Raw genomic sequence first — 18,695 nt, forward strand, 5'->3', positions numbered from 1 at the left:
CTCTTGGTATGTCATTCACTTTGAGATCTAATTTGTCAGATATCAGTATTGCTACCCCAGCTTTTTTTTTTTTCATTTCCATTTTCCTGAATAACCTTTTTCCATTCCCTTCACCATCAGTCTGTGTGAGTCCTTTTTTTGAGGTGGGTTTCCTGTAGACAACAGATATATGGGTCATGTTTTCTTATTTACCTGTTACCCTATGTCTTTTGATTGGGGCATTTAATCCATTTACATTTAAAGTTATTGATAGGTACTTGTTTGTTGCTATTTTTATTCTTTTTTTTTAAGCAGACATGACTATCATAAATTATTTATTAGGTAAGAATTTTACAAACATTACTTATATTAGCAGTAACGGTGGAGCTGGAGAGTATTGTGCCTTCTCCAAGCTGCACGTTGAGAACCACCAATAGTATGGTGGAAATTGTGGCTCTTCCCAAGGCCATGGCTCTTGCAACCTGCAGTTGTCAGCCCTCGCATCACCCTGTGCTTGTGGACTGGTTTGGCGATCCACTGGGTGTCAGGATTTCTTCTGATAGCTTTATGGAATGGATCAATGAGAATAACCTCAAAGAATTTGTACGTGGAACCTTCACCAACCCAGTAAGAATTCAGGACTCTCAGAGCCTCACAGTGGCGTTCAGCTCCCTCCTTGGCAACAGACTGAAGACTTCAAGCAAACTTCAACTGGTTAATATCGTGATGGACAGGCTTGCCGTAGGTCGCACCCTTAGGAACAGGGCTCTTGTGGCCACCATGGTGCACACGAATCCGATATATGATATAACCTTGCTTGGCCTTGTAGCCCAGCCTGTGCACTTTGTCTGGCCGGGTGGGGCAGGGGACCCTGTGGAGCGCAGAGAGCTGGCAGTACTGCCAGCAGTGCACCCGGAGAAGAAAGCACATTACATCGGACTGCTTCTTCCTCCATAGCTCCTGGATGTACTTGTAAGCACCCATCTTGGTTTACCTGATGGCTGCAGCCAGACGGAAAGGAAGAGCCTCTATCTCCCATTTTTATTCTTTATGTCTGTGTTCCTTCTTCGCTATTTCTTCTTTTTATAGCAGGCCCTTTAGCAATTCTTGCATTGCTGGTTTGGTGGTAATAAACTCCCTTAGTCCTTTTTTTTCTGTGAAGCTCCTGATTTCACCCTTAATTTTGATTGATAGCCTTGCTGGGTACAGTATTCTTAGATTCAGACCCTTGCTTTGCACGACTTTGTATATTTCATTCCATTTCCTTCTGGCCTGATGTGTTTCTGTTGAGAAATCAGTTGCTAGTCTGATGGGGGATCCTTTATAAAGGGTGTCCCAAAATTCACGCAAGAATTAATTTTGATATAAAACACAAGTTTATAATTAAAAATTGTAAGATTTTTATTGATTCATAAAGTATACAGTATAAGGTTATGTATGGAATAGCATATCGGGTAAATGACCTCCACCGCTTTGCTGGCACATACGCACTCTTTTGTTGAAATTTTCCATGGTCGTTTTGCATAAATGTGGCTGAATTTCGTTGTTACAGTGCTCAATTTCCTCCTTCAAGGTGTGGGTGGCCGTGGGCTTGTTGGCATATACCTTAGACTTCAAAAAACCCCAAAGAAAAAAGTCCAACGGTGTTAAATCGCATGATCTGGGCGGCCAATTCTGATCACCAAAACGGAAATTACACGACCAGGAAATGACTCATGCAGTAATTGAATTGTTTCTCGGGCTGTAGGGCATGTGGCACCATCTTGTTGAAACCACATGTCGTCCACATCCATATGTTGCAATTTAGGCACAAAAAAATGGATTATCATGTCATGATAGTGAGCACCATTAACTGTTATGCCAGAGCAACCGCATTTTCGAAGAAGAATGGTCCGATGATGCCTCCAGCCCCAAATCCGCACCAAACAGTGACACGTTGTGGATGCATTTGTTTCTCAACAATCACTCATGGATTTTCTGAACCCCAAATGTGACAATTTTGTCAATTAACCAAGCCATCAAGATGAAAATGAGCCTCGGAGCTGAAGATGATTTTGTTCGAAAAATCAGCATCCACTTGTTGTTGTTCCATAATCCATTCAACAAACTCTATTCGCTGTACTTGGTCAGTAGGCTTCAGTTCTTGAGCCAATTGAACTTTGTAAGCATAAAGATGCAAATCTTTCGTGAGAATACGCTATAGAGAGCTTATCAAAATGTCCAATTCTTGACCACAGTGCCAAATTGATGTCCCTGGACTCTCAGCAACACTCTCACGAACTGCTTCAATGTTTTGTGTTGAACAACTTGTTGAAGGATGGCCAGAGTGTTTAAGATCACTAATTGATCCAGTCTCCCTAAATTTTTTAATTAATCTCTTCACAGTTGATGAAGTTAAATCACTATTTCGACCATATTTTGCACGAACATTGCAAAATGTAGCTGCCAAACCTTCATTATTTTTAAAATATTGCTCAACAATGAAAACGCATTGTTCTTTCATGTAGCGCTCCATTTTTAATAACCCTGAACTGTCAGCTGTCATGCTATCTTTTTTTGGTTGTTGTTGGCAACACTTTACAGCACAAATGGCGTAAAATTCAAATCTTGCGTGAATTTAGGTAACTTTCTGTCTCTGACTGCTTTTAATATTCTTACTTTGTCGTTGGTGTTTGCCAATTTAATTATAATGTGCCTTGGCGTTGGTCTTTTGAGTTTCATTTTGATTGGGACTCTGTAAGATTTTTGGATATGTGTGAGTTTTTTCTTCCCTATATCAGGGAAGTTTTCTGTCATTATTTCTTCAAACAGGTTTTATATTCCTTGCTCAGTTTCCTCTCCTTCTGGCATCTCTATTATGCGGATGTTGTTTCGTTTTGTGTTGTCCCAAAGTTCCCTTAGGTTCTCCTCCTGTTTTTTAAGTTTTTTTTTCTAGATGCTGCTCCGCTTGGGTATTTTTCTTACCTTGTCTTCTAGCTCACTCATGCGGTCCTCTGCTTCTTTTAGTCTACTGTTGATGCTTTCTATTGAGTTCTTTATAGCAACGATGTCATTTTTCATTTCTTCCTTGTTCTTCTTTATTTCCTCTTGGTTCTTACACATATTTTAGAATTTGTCTTCCATTCTTTTCAAGGACCTTATGACCATTTGTCTGAATTCTTTCTCTGACATATTGCTTGCCTCCATTTCATTTACTTCTTTTTCTGGTGATGCCTCCTTTTCTTTCATATGTGGGCTGTTTCTTTGACTCCCCATGATGTCTCTTCTGTGGGTATCTGGTTATGTAGTGCTCTCTCTACTGCGTTGATTTAACGGCACAAAATACAACACAACAAGGCATAATGCATAAGGCACTGAACCCAAATGTATTCACAATACTAATAATCCCAAATAAAGGTGACCATCAGAGAAAAGAGAATTAGGGCATAAGAAAAAAAAAAAGGAGTGCAAAAATGATATTGAGAAAAGGAAAAAAAGTAAGAGAGAAGAGAAAGAGAATAAAAAAGAAGGGCGAAAAATCTATTTATATCGGGAGAAAACCCCAATAGAACAACCACTAATCCCCAAAATGCAAGCAAAAAAACCCAGAGATGAATGCAAACTACAAACAACAACTAATAACAAGCGAGGAAAGGAAAAACAGAAGCCAAAAACAAACAAAAACAAAAAAAGGGAACCAATCTCACAAACAAGCAAAAACACACACAATCTATTCAACAATCAAGCAAACAACAGCAATGGAACAGAAAGAAGGCAAGGCAAAACAAAAAACCCACAAACATAAAAACCTACAACACAAAAAACAATAACAACAACAAAAACAAACAAAAAAAAGGGAAGAGAGAAAAAATTTGGATAGTGATGAAAGAGAAGAGAGAGGTGTGTATGGACTTAGAGCAGGGGATCAGAAATTAGATATATAAGTAGGGTGAATTTTTAACAGGGGATAGAAAGAAGGAATAGGGAAAATCTAAAGCAGGAATATGGTAAGAGAAACAGGACAACAAAAGGGGAAAAGTGAGGAAGAGAGTGTTGGCATAAAGGTAAAGTTGAGATAGAGTAAAATGATGCTAAAGGAAAAATGAAAATAGAATGTAGAACACTAATCCCAAAATAAAATAAAATAAAACGACACTTTAAAAACAAGGTAAAATAGTAGTAATAATAATACTGATTAAACATAAAAATATAATAATTAAAAAGGTAAAATCAAATGAGGAAAAATGAAAAAAATTAGTTTCTTAAGAAAAAGATGGAAAAATAAAAATGTGAAGTAGTGAAGGTCATTCACTTCCTCTACTGTTCTGTTTTGCACGCCTATTTCCTGTCAGGTAGTCAGGACAGTGTTGAAGTTCCCTGGGTTCCACTGATCCTCTGTGTTGTAAGCCACAGTCTTGATTTTCAAGCAGACAATATTTCTTTATTTCTTAGATTCCTTTATTTGTGCTTAAATAAGGGTCAATTTGTGATTCAACCCCTGGGTGGCAGTGTTTCTGGATTGACCTCCAGGGCTATAAGTCCTTTCTAGCCAGTATTTAGATTTTGTTTTCCCTGTCACACTTAATACTGGTTTGGGAGAATGGACTGCCCCAGAGCTGGTTCTCTGATCGTTACCCCCCATTCTGATCCCTAGGTTCCACAAAAGCAACTTTCCCCTGCAGTCTCTGTGAGTGTCCCCAATTGGGTGATCCTATGTACTGGGCTTAGTAATCAAAAGCAAGGATTTAAAGAGAAAAAAAGAGCCAGAGTAAGTGCACGAACTCGCGACTTTTACCCTCCTGCACTGTGCGCAACTCTGTGAATGTCTCTGTGCACGTCTTTTTTACCCCCTGGCACTAAGCAGCTGGCACACTTGGAAAATTTCAAGCTTCCTTTTGTGCTCAGTCCAGCTATGGGTAGATTTTTAGAGTTCCCTTCTGCCAGCAGCCCTGCAGTTCCCTTTCCACATTTGTGGATCATGCTAGCCCCAATGGCTGTGGATTTTGTGGGGCGAAGACTTCTCCCGAACCTCTAGATCCCGTTGTGCGCATTTCTCTCTCCAGCCTGGATCACAGACCTCACCTTTCCCTAGGGCTAGGCAAAATCTGACCTTTCCGTGAGAAGGTTCAGAGCTCATCCAAGTCAGCATATTTGTGCTGCTTGAGATCCAGTGTTCCTGGGTTCATAGCTGGTCCCTGGGTGTTGTGGTTGTAGAGTCCTGGGATGTATAGGATTCTGATAACAGCTACTCTCTCCTTCAAGATGGTGCGGTCTCCGTGGCAGAGCCAGTCACTCCAGGAGAGATTTCAGCAGCAGTGGAGGCTTCCTGGTCAGGGGAGCCCGATCTGGCAGTCCCCAACATTCCCTTGGAGTATAGCTGTCCCTCATCCACAAATATACACTCCCTGTATGTCCACACACTCTCCTTTCATTCTCTCACTCACACACTATCTTGCAGTCTGCCTTCCCATCGGCAGCCATCTTCCTGAATTAATATTCTTAAAACCCTCAGAGCAATGCCAGACACATAGCAAATGCTATATAAACATATGTTGTCATTATTGTTACCTTGTCTTATAAATCCGTTACCCTCCTAAAATATAAATATAAACAAACTTTTCCAAGTAGGCAGGGATCATTGACTTTTTTCACTGATACATCCTCAGCACCAATCACAGTGCCTGGCACATGGTAGGCACTGAGCAAATATTTGTTGAATGGATGAATGAATGAATGAATGAATGAAGCACATACCACTTTCTGGGAATGTTTCCTTTAACCTTCACAACAATCTTATGATGTAGATACTATTAGTATCTATGTTTTACAGATGAGAAAACTGAGGCACACAAGGATTCAGTTGCCTAAAGCCACATAGTTAGCAATTGGTGGAGCTGGGGTTTGAACTCAGGCAGATGTGACTTTCAACAACTATGTAGTACTGGCATATAAAGGGCACCTAACCCTAGTGCCTGGGAGACTCTATATCCAGCTTTCCCTTGTTCTGGCATTCACGGTTTTCCAATGTCACGCAATGAATAGTAATAGTTTTTATTTATTTATTTATTTATTTATTTATTTATTTATTTATTTTAAAATTAAACCTTTATTGTTCAGATTATTACAGTTGTTCCTCTTTTTTCCCCCCCATAGCTCCCCACCACCTGGTTCCCACCCCACCCTCTGCCCTTACCACCCCCCCCGTCCTCATCCATAGGTGTATGATTTTTGCCCAGTTTCTTCCTGCACCCCCACACCCCTTTCCCCCTGCCTGAGAACAGTCAGTCCACTCCCTTTCTATGCCCCTGATTCTATTATATTCAGCAGTTTATTCTGTTCATCAGATTATTTATTCACTTGATTTTTAGATTCACTTGTTGATAGATGTGTATTTGTTGTTCATAATTTGTATCTTTACCTTTTTCTTCTTCTTCCTCTTCTTAGAGGATACCTTTCAGCATTTTATATAATACTGGTTTGGTGGTGATGAACTCCTTTAGCTTTTTCTTATCTGTGAAGCTCTTTATCTGACTTTCAATACTGAATGATATCTTTGCTGGGTAAAGTAATCTTGGTTGTAGATTCTTGCTATTCATCACTTTGAATATTTCTTGCCACTCCCTTCTGGCCTGCATAGTTTCCGTTGAGAAGTCATCTGACATTTGTATGGGTTCTCCCTTGTAGGCAACTGACTTTTATTCTCTTGTTGGTTTTAAGATTCTCTCTTTGTCTTTTGCTCTTGGCATTTTAATTATGATGTGTTTTGGTGTGGTCCTCTTTGGATTCCTTTTGTTTGGGGTTCTCGGCACTTCCTGGACTTGTAAGTCTATTTCTTTCACCAGGTAGGGGAAGTTCTCTGTCATTAATTCTTCAAATAGGTTTTCAATATTTTGCTCTCTCTCTTCTTCTGGCACCCCCATAATTTGGATGTTGGTACGTTTGAAGTTGTCCCAGAAGCTCCTTACACTATCTTCATGTTTTTGGATTCTTTTTTCTTTTTGTTTTTCCAGTTGGGTGTTTTTTACTTCTTCGTATTTCAAATCTTTGACTTGATTCTTGCAATTCTCTAGACGGCTGTTGGAACTCTGTATAATATTCTTTATTTCAGTCAGTGTATGCTTAATTTCTAGTTGGTCCTTGTTCATATACTCAAGGGTCTCACTAGATTTATTGAGGGTCTCACTAAATTTATCAGCAGTTTCTAGAAAATTCTTGAAAAACCTTATAACCGTGGTTTTGAACTCTATATCCTGTAGTTTGCTTTCCTCCATATCTGTCAATTGTGATCTGTTTCTTTGTCTCCACATTTTTTATGCTTCCCTGTGTAGATAGAGTGGCTTTCTGTGCTAGGTGTCCTATAGGGCCCAGTGGCTCAGCATCCCCAATTACCTGAGGTGGACACTCTTGGTGCACTCCTTCGTGGGCTTTGTGCACACTCTTGTTGTAGTTAAGCCTTAATTATTGTAGGTATCACTGGGAGGAATTAACCTCCAGGCCAATTGGCTGTGAGAATCAGCTGTGTCTGCAGTGGGAGAACTTCTGTGCTGGAGACAGACACCCTTCTGGGGCAATACTTGCTTCAGTGGGGCTTTGGTGCTCACTGAGTCTGCCCCCTGAGTGTGTCCCTTATGGATCTGAGGAGTTGTAATCTGGATGGTCCCACTCTGACCACTGGGTACACTGGCTCTTGGATCTCTAAGGAGGTGCTAATTTAGCCTCTGCCTGAGGCTACCCAGCAGGAGCTACGAGGAGATCTGCAGATTCCCCTTCCTTGTTTGGGGTTTGGAGGTGCCCAAATGAGGCCCAGGTGTGAAGCAATGCAAGCTGCTGTGGGGCCTTGGGCCTTCTTTTGGATGTTCTGGGTCTCTCTGACCCAGCTGCAGTTTGTTAGGTAATTTTAGATCTCAAAGGGCCAGGCCATTCATATGCAAAAGCCTCTGCACACAGCTTGGGTGGGGCAGGGTCTCAGAGAATCAACAGGGTGGAGCAAACAGCTATGGCAGATCCTCAGTCCTACCCTAAGAGGTCCCGCGTCTCAGTCTCCCGCTGTAATCACTGCAAGCACCTCTGAGAGAAAGCCACCCTCGAGTTCCGCCCGATGCCAGACGGTCCAGTTTCTCCCCGAATGAGTCTGGGTCCCCAGAGACTCGCCCGGAACTGGAGTTCAGAGCTGTTGGGAGCTTGAGACTCCCTCCCGATTGAAAAAGACAACTGCGTCCTCAGTTGCCAGCCTTTTCCGTGTGCGCCTCCGTACCTCTGCACTTTACTTCTGCACCTCCTCTGAGTCTCAGTGTGCTTTTCTCTTTCCTTCTAGTTGTAGAATTTCCACTCAGCCAGCCTTCTTGTGGTTCTGGATGGTGTCCGTTTTGTCTTTTAGTTGTATTTTTGAAGTTGTTGTGTGAGGCAGCAATTTCCGGTGTTTACCTATGTGGCCATCTTGGTTTCTCTCCAATAGTAATAGTTTTTAAACTAATGACATATCATCCTGGCCTGTTTGGCTCAGTGGATAGAGAGTTGGCCTGAGGACTAAAGGGTCCCAGGTTCAATTCCAGTCAAGGGCACATACCTTTGTTGCAGGTTCCCTGGCCCTGATCAGGATGCGTGCAGGAGGCAACCAATCGATGTGGCTCTCTCACATTGGTGTTTCTCTCGGTCCCTCCCTCTCCCTTCCACTCTCTCTAAAAATCAATGGGAAAATGTCCTTTAGTGAAGATAAAGGAAGGAAGGAAGGACTGTTCTTGCTATATAAGAAGTACTTAATAAGTCTTAGCCATTGGTAGTAGCAGGAGAATGTAATACATTGTTATAGAGGTAAAGCTCATCTCTGGTGTCAGAAGTTAGAATAATGGTTACTACAGGTGAGATAGTGACTGGGAAAGGGCACCAGGCTGGCCTCTGGGGTGTATTCTATTTCTTGATCTGGGCACTGGCTACATGAATGCATTTTTTTGGTGAAAAATCATGAAGATGTACACTTAAGATTTGCATATATTTTCTGTTTGTGTACCTCAATAAAATTTTTATTTGAAAACAACTTAATCCAACCTCATATCACTTTCTCATAATTTTTCATTGCTTTTCTTAAATTTCTCCCAACTCTAATTTATTCAAGTAATGATTTCTGACCACCTCAATGTGCCTGACATTGGGGTTAAGTGCTAGAAGTGTTCAGGTAAACAAATGTGAATTTTGCAATTATGGAACTATTTACAAACTAAGGGTGGTCTCTGATGAAGAATTGCTGAATCAGATGGGAAAGGGTTTTGAGTCAAGACGTCTTAAGCTCCTTGGAAGTTGAATCATCTGAGATGGGTCTTGAAAGTTGAATAGTAGTTCTCCAGGCAGACAAAAGAGGTAAAAGCAGAGGGAATAGTATGTGCAAAGCCACAGAAGCATGAAAGAGCATGACAGGTTGCAACACGAAAAATAAATTAGATATAGTGGATCTTAAAACACAAGGCAGTAGGTGGGAAAAGCTGGAGTGAGACTAAGGCTCAGAAAAAAACATAATACTTGTAGGTGAAAGTGACTTTGGTTAAACAAATTAAAATATTTAAAAATCCAAATAGGTACATTCATATAGTTAGTATACCTTACTAAATCATTCCGTTTGATTCAGGAAATATTTACTGATTTATCTGCAACATGTTGGGTAAGTGTGCTAAATACTGAGCACTCAAAAATTAGATCAGTGAACCCTGAGCCCAAGAAACATGGAGAAAACCAAAGCACATGTACCAAGGCACATGATAATCAAATTGCTTAAAACCATTGGTAGAGAACATCTTAAAAGAAGAGAGAGAGGGAGAGAGAGAGAGAGAGAGAGAGAGAGAGAGAGAGAGAGAGAGAGAGAGAATATTTACATACAGAGGACAGGAGATTTCTCATCACTAAAATGCAAGCCAGCCCTGGCCTCTGTGGCTCAGTTGGTTGAGTGTCATCCCATGCTTGAAAGGTTGGTTGGGGCACATACCGAAGTTGGGGGGTTGATTCCAGGTTGGGGTGCCTGCGGGAGACAACAGATATCAATGTTTCTCTATCTCTCTCCCTCTCCCTTCCTCTCTCTCTAAAAATCAATAAAACCATTTAAAAAATCTAAGGTCTCTTCATATTAAAAAGACAAGAAAGAAAAATGCAAGTCAGAAGGCAATGCAACATCTTGAAAATAGTGACAGAAAAGTCAACCTAGTAAATATATCTTTCAAAACAGAGGTAAAATGCTTTTCAGAGATACAAAAGCTGAAAGACTTAATCACCAGAAGACCTGAACTCGAAGAAATATTAAAGGAAGTCCTACAGTGCTGTTACAGTATGAAAACCTAGATCTACACAAAGCAATGCAGAGCACTGGAAATAGTAAATATGTGGGTAGGTAAAATGCCTTTTTTCTTATAACTTAAATCTCTTAAAGACAGCAAGAGTTTAAAGCAAAAATGATCAATATTTTGTGGATTTCTAACAAGTAAATGTAAAACATAAGCCCAAAATAGTGTAAATGTTGGAAGGGAAGAAATGGAAGCATAATATTGCATGGTTCTGTACTACGTGTGTCGTATAGCTCTTGACCGTAAAATCTAATAAGTAAAGCATGTATACAGATAGTTCTCACTTTGCTTGGTTGCAATATGCACAAACTTCAGTTACCACTGTTAGGTTAAATAACACCAATTATTGCATAAATACAGACTTAATGCTAGCTTATCAGTACACATATAAGTACTTAAATAAGAGATGTGCATCATGATCAATTACCAATCACATCACTTCTTTACCAGTTTGTTGGCAATTAGTCACTTCACAGTTATTATTCAGCCTATGCACAGACAGCAAAGTGTGTACTTTTGTTGATTTCATGAAACCCAGTGTTAAATCCAAGTGACATTTTAAAAAATGAATAAGAAGCCAGGCCAGAATGGCTCAGTTCATTGGAGCATCATCCTATGCACTGGAAGGCCGAGAGTTTGATTCCCAGTCATGGCACATACCCAGGTTTTGGGTTCCATCCCTGTTTGGAGCACATACCGAAAGCAACCCATCGATGTTTCCTCTCACATCAATGTATCAATCTCTCTCTCTCTCTCTCTCTCTCTCCTACTCTCTCCCCTCCCTCTCTCTCTCTGTATGTCCTTGAGTGAGGATTTAAAAAATTGTCCTGACTGGTGTTTCTAAGTCAGTGGTTCTCAACCTTCCTAATGCCGCAACCCTTTAATACAGTTCCTCTTGTTATGGTGACCCGCAACCATAAAATTATTTTTGTTGCTACTTCATAACTGTAATTTTGCTACTGTTATGAATCATAATGTAAATATCTGATATGCAGGATGTATTTTCATTGTTCACGACCCACAGGTTGAGAACCTCTGTTCTGAGTGGTTAGAGCATCAGCCTGTACACCAGAATCTCAGGTTTGATTCTGGTCAAGGGCACGTACCTGGGTTGAGGGTTTACTCCCCGCCCCTGGTTGGGGCACTTTCAGGAGGCAACCAGTTGATGTGGATGTGTCTCACATCTCTCTCTCTCTCCCCACCCCCCATTTCCTTCCCTCCAGTTCACTCTGAAAATCAATGAGAAAAATATCATCCAGTGAGGATTAACAACAACAACAAAGAATAAAAAGAGATAATTGGCCAACAATTCTTTTTGCACGTGGACACCCAGCAGTCCCAGAACCATTTGTTAAAGAGATTCTTCTTTCTTCATTGAATGTGTTGGAATCCTTATAAAAAATCAATTTACTATAAATTTTAGAGTATATTTCTTCACTTTCAGTTCTCTTTCATTGATCTATATGTCTACCTTTATATCAGTGCCACACTGTCTTGATTACTGTAGCTCTACAGTAAGTTTTAAAGATGGGAAATGTGAGTACTTCAACTTTGTTCTTCTTTTTCAAGATTGTTTTGGATATTTTGATCTCTTTTATTTTCCATATTAATTTTAGGGTCAACTTATCAATTTCTGCAAATAAGCTAGCTAAGATTTTTTAGGAATTGTCTTGAATCTATAAATCAAGTTGGGTTGTATGCTATTTTATGCTATATACTTTCTCCACTTTTTGCCTTTCAACATTTTTTGCTCCATTGTGTTTTTAATATTTCTCAATAAACAACTTAACTGACAATCTTTGTTCATTTTAGCTACTTAATATTTGGGTTAAATCTACCACCTTATTTTTGTGTTATAAGTTCCTCTTTCCCATGTTCCTTTTCCTTCTTTCTCACCTTTTCTTATTCCACAGTTTATTTCTTTCCCAATTTCAAGCTTTTACCCTCTAATTTTACTTTTAAATGGTCATCCCTCACATTGCAATATGAAATCTTACAAAAATTTTAAACTAATCAATACTCTTTATCCAGACAACATAAGAAACTTAAAATGCTAGGCTAATTTACTGCTCCCTCTCAATGTGTGTTAATGTTGTATTTCAATTCTATATATTTATATACTTCAACCCTCTAAGACTTATTTACTTTTATACAGTTAATATTTATTTAGGTTTATCCATTTGTTTTTCACATGCTTTGCTCTTCTCTCCTATCTGCATCTCTGATATCTGAGATGACTTTTATTCTACCTTTGGGATGTCCTTTATTGAAGTTCTACTGGTGGCATGTTCTCTATATTTCACTCTCTTCCTTGAAATGTGCTTTTGCAAGCTATACAATTATAAGTTGGTAGTTGTTTTCTGTTCGCACATTAAAGCTATCATTCAATTGTCTATTGGCTCCAATGTTGCTGTTGGGAATTAGCTGTCAGCAGTCTAGTGTTTTTCCTTTCTTTGAAAGTAATCTGTCTTTTCTCTTTGGCTGCTCTACTGTGGTGTCTCTTCTCAGTTCTGAAAGCTCTCAACTATTCCTTTTGTTTCCTTTCCTTCTAGAACTCTAATTTATACCTGAGTCAATAACTCTAAATTCCAAGTTTCTTTCTTGTTTGCTGTCTTTTATCTTTTTAAAACATTTTTTATTGATTTCAGAGAAAGAGGAAGGGAGAGGGAGAGAGAGATAGAAACATCAATGTGAGAAAAATACCAACATCAATTGGCTCCCTTCTGCACGCCCCCTGCTTCGGATTGAGCATGAAACCTGGGCATGTGCCCTGACCCAGAGTGGATCCAGCAATCTTCTGGTACATGGGTCAATGTTCAACCACCGAGCCACATGGGCTGGAATCTTTTATCTTTTTTCAGAAAAAAACTTGATTATAACATGTACTAGATGTTATATTATACAACTTGATTTGAAACTTGCCAAACAACAGCAAAACCTGGCTAGAAAATCATTTTATACCCTCTTTCATATACAGTAGTCCTCCCTTATCCATAGTTTCACTTTTGCTGTTTCAGTTACCCATGGTTAACTGTGGTCCGAAAATATTAAATGGGAAATTCCAGAAATAAATGATGCATACATTTTAAATTGCCTGCCGTTATGAATAGTATGATGAAGTCCCTCACCATTCTGCCCCATCCTACCTGAGATATCTATCATCCCTTTGTCCAGCTTATCCATGGTGTATATGCTATCCACCCATTAGTCACTTAGTAGCTGTCTTGCTTATCAGATCGACTGTCATGATATCACAGTGTTTGTGTTCAAGTAACACTTATTTTACTTAATAATAGCCCCAAAGTGCAAAAGTAAATGAGGCAATTCAAATATACCAAAGAAATGCCATAACTTGCCATCTTTAAATGAAAAATTGAAAGTTCTCAACTTAATATGAAAAAAATCATGCTGAGGTTGCTAAGATCTATTGTAAGAGCAGAACTTCTATCTGTGAAATTGCATAATTTATAAATTAAACTTTATTATAGGTATGTATGTATAGGAAAAAACATAGTATAAATAGGATTCAGCATTATCTGTGTTGTCAGGCACTTACTGAGGGTCTTGGAACTTGTGCTCCAGGGATAAGGGAGACTACTATATTCTCTTTGCCTCTCTGTGCTTATTTTTTTTAGGAATTTCTATTTTATATTTTTAAATAATTTATTTTTTAATTGAGATATTATTGACATATAACATTATATTAGTTTCAGGTGTACAACATAATGATTTTATATCTGTATATAGTGTATATAGTGTAAAGTGATCACCACCATAAGTTCAGTTATCATCTATCATTACCACAGTTATAGATTTTTTCTTATAATAACTTTTAAGACCTATTCTCTTATGAATAACTTCTTCTAAAATGTCTTCCAGCCCTAGCCGGTTTGGCTCAGTGGATAGAGTGTCGGCCTGCGGACTGAAGGGTCCCGGGTTTGATTCTGGTTAAGGGCATGTACCTTGGTTGTGGGCACATCCCCAGTAGGGGGTGTGCAGGAGGCAGCTGATCGATGTTTCTCTCTCATTGATGTTTCTGACTCTCTGTCCTTCTCCCTTCCTCTCTGTAAAAAATCAATAAAATATATTTAAAAAAATAAAAGTAAAATGTCTTCCAATTCACTAATTCTCCAATTAATTGTGTTTAATTTGCTTTTAATCTCTTCAATTGATTAAGTCCTTAATTTCAATCATTTTTTTTTACTTCTAGAAGATCATTGAATAAATTTTCAAATATGGTAATTTTTAAGAATTTTTTGTTCTCCACACACATATTTATTTCTTTAAACATAGTAAGCATAGTTCTACATATCCTCTGTTTAATCATCCCAGTATCTAAATTACTTCAGGATGTGGCTCTGTCATCTTACTTTTGCCAATTCTCACTTGTGGTGGTAATTCAATTGCTTGGTTGATTATTAACTCTTTTGTGTGAGCTGCTCACTTTCCTTATAAAATAATTTGAATAAATTAATTGAGATCTAGGACAAAGGTGAATTTCTTCAGAAAGGATCTGTGTTTGCATTGCTTTTGCTAAGTGTTTGGGAACATTCCCTTAACAGACCAGCTCAGGATCACTTAAAGTTTTTTTTATCCTCATCCAAGGATATGTTATTTTGTTGTTGTTAGTTTGCTTTAAATTCTCACCTGAGTATTTGTATACAGAGATAGAGAGAGGGAGAGGGAGAGGGAGAGGGAGAGGGAGAGGGAGAGGGAGAGGGAGAGGGAGAGGGAAAGGGGGAGGGAGGAGAGGGGGAGGGGGAGGGAGAGGGGGAGGGGAGGGAGAGGGAGAGGGAGAGGGAGAGGGAGAGGGAGAGGGAGAGGGAGAGGGAGAGGGAGAGGGAGAGAGAGAGATCGGTTGCCTCCCATACTCCCTCTGACCAGGGATAGAACACAAAACCTATGTGTGTGTCCTGACTAGGAATCACATTTGCAACCTTTTGGTATAATGGACAACACCCCAACCAACTGAGCCACCTGGCCAGGACTCACTTTAAATTTATGACTAGAGATTTCTTAAATAACTCAGGCAGTGGGAATTGGGACTGCATGATGACAAACTGTAGGCCAAATTTTTCCTCCCTGTTCTGCTTAGCACCACAAAGGAAATACTCCTTTGTAGTTCCTGGGGAAAGTTGGTGCAAAAACAAGTTAATTTCTCCTTCACGGAGGGTTTATTCATTTTGGACACCAATTAAATGGGGAAAAGACTGCTATTAGACTTTCCACTTTTAATTGGCTGCATGACTTGTGACTTGTTTTGGGTGGCTTTTGCAAAGTTGAAATCCTCAAATTCCCCCAATTCTACAATGGTCTTCAGGACAAAGCTGATGTCATTACTTTGCTTCTTTTTATTATCATAGTCTCTTAGGATTTATCTTGATAATTCCTTACCTTACAAATCTTTGAGGCTTTTATCTTTTCAAATATTTTAATTGATTTTTAGAGGGAGAGGAAGTGAGTGGGAGAGAGAGAGAAATATCAATGTGAGAGCGGAACATCACACCTCTCATTGGGAATTGAACCCGAAATTCCGACATGTGCCCTGACTGGGAATCGAATCAGCAACCTTTTGGTGTATGGGAGGATGCCCAACAGACAAAACCACACTGGCCACAGCAAAAATATGGAATGCTTCACAAACTTGTGTTTCATCCTTGAGCAGGGACCATGCTAATCTCTGTATCTTTCCAATTTTACTATTGTGCTGCCAAAGCGAGCACTCTTCGAGGCTTTTAAATCGATGTTTTCTTATCTGTTAACCATTACTTTTTGTGTTCAGAAGTAATGACATTCCAGAAACAGAAAACCTATACTCCCGCTTTGGTCTACTTCAATATAGCTTCTGGATCCACTAAAACTCCTTTACAAAGGTCAGAAAAGATCGCTAAGTTGCCATGTTAATTAGACATACTTTTCATTCCTATCTAATTCAACCTCTTGGCAGTTTCTGACACACCTGATTATTCCTTTTCTCTTGGAACCAGTTTCTGGCTTTTACAACACCTCACTTTTCTATACAACTCTTCAATGACCATTCCTCAGGGCTCAGCTCTGGGTCTTCTGATTTCTACATTTCTTCTGCCCCCACTCTGCCTTAAACTTACTAACATCTCTTTCTTACATTACTTTAATAGCTTCCTCATTGGATGTCCTCTGCTGACTCTTCTCTCTAACCAATCCATTCTCCCCATAGCAGCAAGAGTAATTTTTAAAAAAATGAAAATTAGATCATTTTGCCTGGGTCAAACCCTTTAAAGTACTGCATTTGAACCTCAGATAAATTGCAAGCTATTTAACACTGCCCATAAAACAGTATGATCTGAATCCTGCTTATATATCCATAATTGTCCTCTTATACAATACTACAGACAAACTGACCTTTTTTTAGTTACTCAACATGTTATTCTTTCCCACCTTAGATCCTTGACATGCTGTTTCTTCTTCCTGGAATATTATTTCTGTGCTCTTTGCATGGTTTACTTCTACTCATATTTCATATCTCACTTTAACTGTTACTTTCTGAGACTTTCTCTGACCAACTAATCCAGTGGCATCCTGTACTTTTCCTTTAGAAAATGTGTCAAAATTTGTGATTAAACATTTATTACAAATTTATTTACTTAAGTTCTTTCCCCACAATTATCTTTACCAGTAAATGCCAGGGACATGGAAGCCCTATTTGCTATTTTCCCAGTCTACACCCAGGACTTAGCATGGTGTTTAACACATAGTAGGAGTCCAAAAAGCATATGCTAAATTATTGATTTTTTATCTCTTTAAGGAAACCTACATGAAATTACAATTATAATTAGAAATTACATGTTGATTACAGACTGAGAACCAAGGCGTATGAGTTATATGATAATAATACTCAGAGATCAGGCTAAAATTAAGACATATCTGAGAATAGACCCATAACGCTTAAATCCTTATAGCCTAGAGTACTTTCCCCTGATTAATATTTAATGAGTAAAACCAGCACCTTCCTCAATAACTTAATACATGGCTTTTTATTATTGTTATTTATACTTTATTTAAAGCAAGTAAATAATCATCTACAAGTAGCATGTTTCTCATGCTGACTTGCAAATTCATTATTTGGAACTCTGAAAAGATTTTCCACACATCCAACATTATGTACAGTGGTTAGGTTCCTTTGGTTAGTCCATAATGCTTAATTTATTATTCATTCATCCATTTAAAAATATTAATTGAACATCACTTTGTGCCAGGATCTGTTCTAGCACTGAGGATACAATAATCAAATAGAAAAAAATCTTGATTGTGGTGATGATTTTATGAGTTTATACATGTGGCAATAATTATTAGATACAGTTTTAATATGTACAGTTCATTTTATGTCACTTATGCCTCAATAAAGCTGTTTAAAAAGTGGTTTTCAAAATTATAACTAGAATCTATTTTGTTTGTCAGTTTATTTTGTTTGTTAGAGTCCACATATAAGTGAGACATGGAAGCACGCAACAGACTGAGGATCCTCAGAGGGAAGGGGAGGAAGGGAAGAGATTAACCAATCAATATGGTTAATATGGACACAGACAATAGTGGGGTGAAGGCCTGGGGAGGGGACAGGAGTGGGAAGGAGGGGACCAATGGGGGGGGGAAGGGGACATCTGTAATACTTTTAACAATAAAGATAAATTTTAAAAAATGTTGTGACTAGTAGATGAATAAGTTCTGGAGAGCTAATGTACAGAATAGTGATTATAGTCAACAATACTGTATTATATCCTTCAAAGTTGCTAAAAGACTAGATCTTACGTGTTCAAACCACAAAAAGAAATGGTAATTCTGTGACATGATGCAGGTGTTAGATAACACTACAGTGGCAATCATTTTGAAATATATGAGTGTATCAAATCAGTATGTTGTATGCCTTAACTTACACAATGTTATATGCCTTATCTCTCAATAAAAAATAAAATAAAGCAAAGGGGGAAAAAGCATTCTGGAGAGAATTAAGGGAGATGGTAGGATAAGATAGTATTAAAATTTCTAGGGAGGAGAGTACGTAAGTTTTGGAAACAAAACTTTGTTGCATTGTTATGATTTGTCTGTAGTTGTAATAATTTATTTTTTAAATATGTTTTATTGATTTGAGAGGGAGGAAGGGAGAGGGAGAGATAGAAACATCAATGAATAGAGAGAATCATCGTTCTGCTGCCCCCTGCATGCCCTCTACTGGGGATCTAACCGGAAACCCAGGCATGTGCCCTGACTGGAATTGAACCAATGGCCTCTGGGTGCATGGGTCCATGCTCAACCACTGAGCACATCGGCCGGGCCACAATAAATTATTTTTAAATCTCAGATTACACTTAAGGAGGACATGTTATCAAAAGAGGCACAGGTTTTGCCCCCTCTCTCTCCCTCTCTGTCTAAAAATCA

At 38.9% G+C, this 18,695-nt stretch overlaps 1 non-coding gene and 1 pseudogene across 1 annotated transcript; both read right to left on the bottom strand.

The window, feature by feature from the left end:
• Positions 1-334: 334 nt before the first annotated feature.
• LOC132225086 (large ribosomal subunit protein eL15-like) lies at positions 335-1,010 on the bottom strand (annotated as a pseudogene).
• A 14,893-nt stretch (positions 1,011-15,903) lies between these two features.
• LOC132225346 (U6 spliceosomal RNA) lies at positions 15,904-16,005 on the bottom strand. The gene has a single exon (XR_009450868.1). It is a non-coding gene; the product is annotated as a U6 spliceosomal RNA (small nuclear RNA).
• Positions 16,006-18,695: the final 2,690 nt, after the last annotated feature.

The sequence above is a fragment of the Myotis daubentonii genome, chromosome X (assembly GCF_963259705.1).
Source record: "Myotis daubentonii chromosome X, mMyoDau2.1, whole genome shotgun sequence".
Classification (NCBI taxonomy): domain Eukaryota; kingdom Metazoa; phylum Chordata; class Mammalia; order Chiroptera; family Vespertilionidae; genus Myotis; species Myotis daubentonii.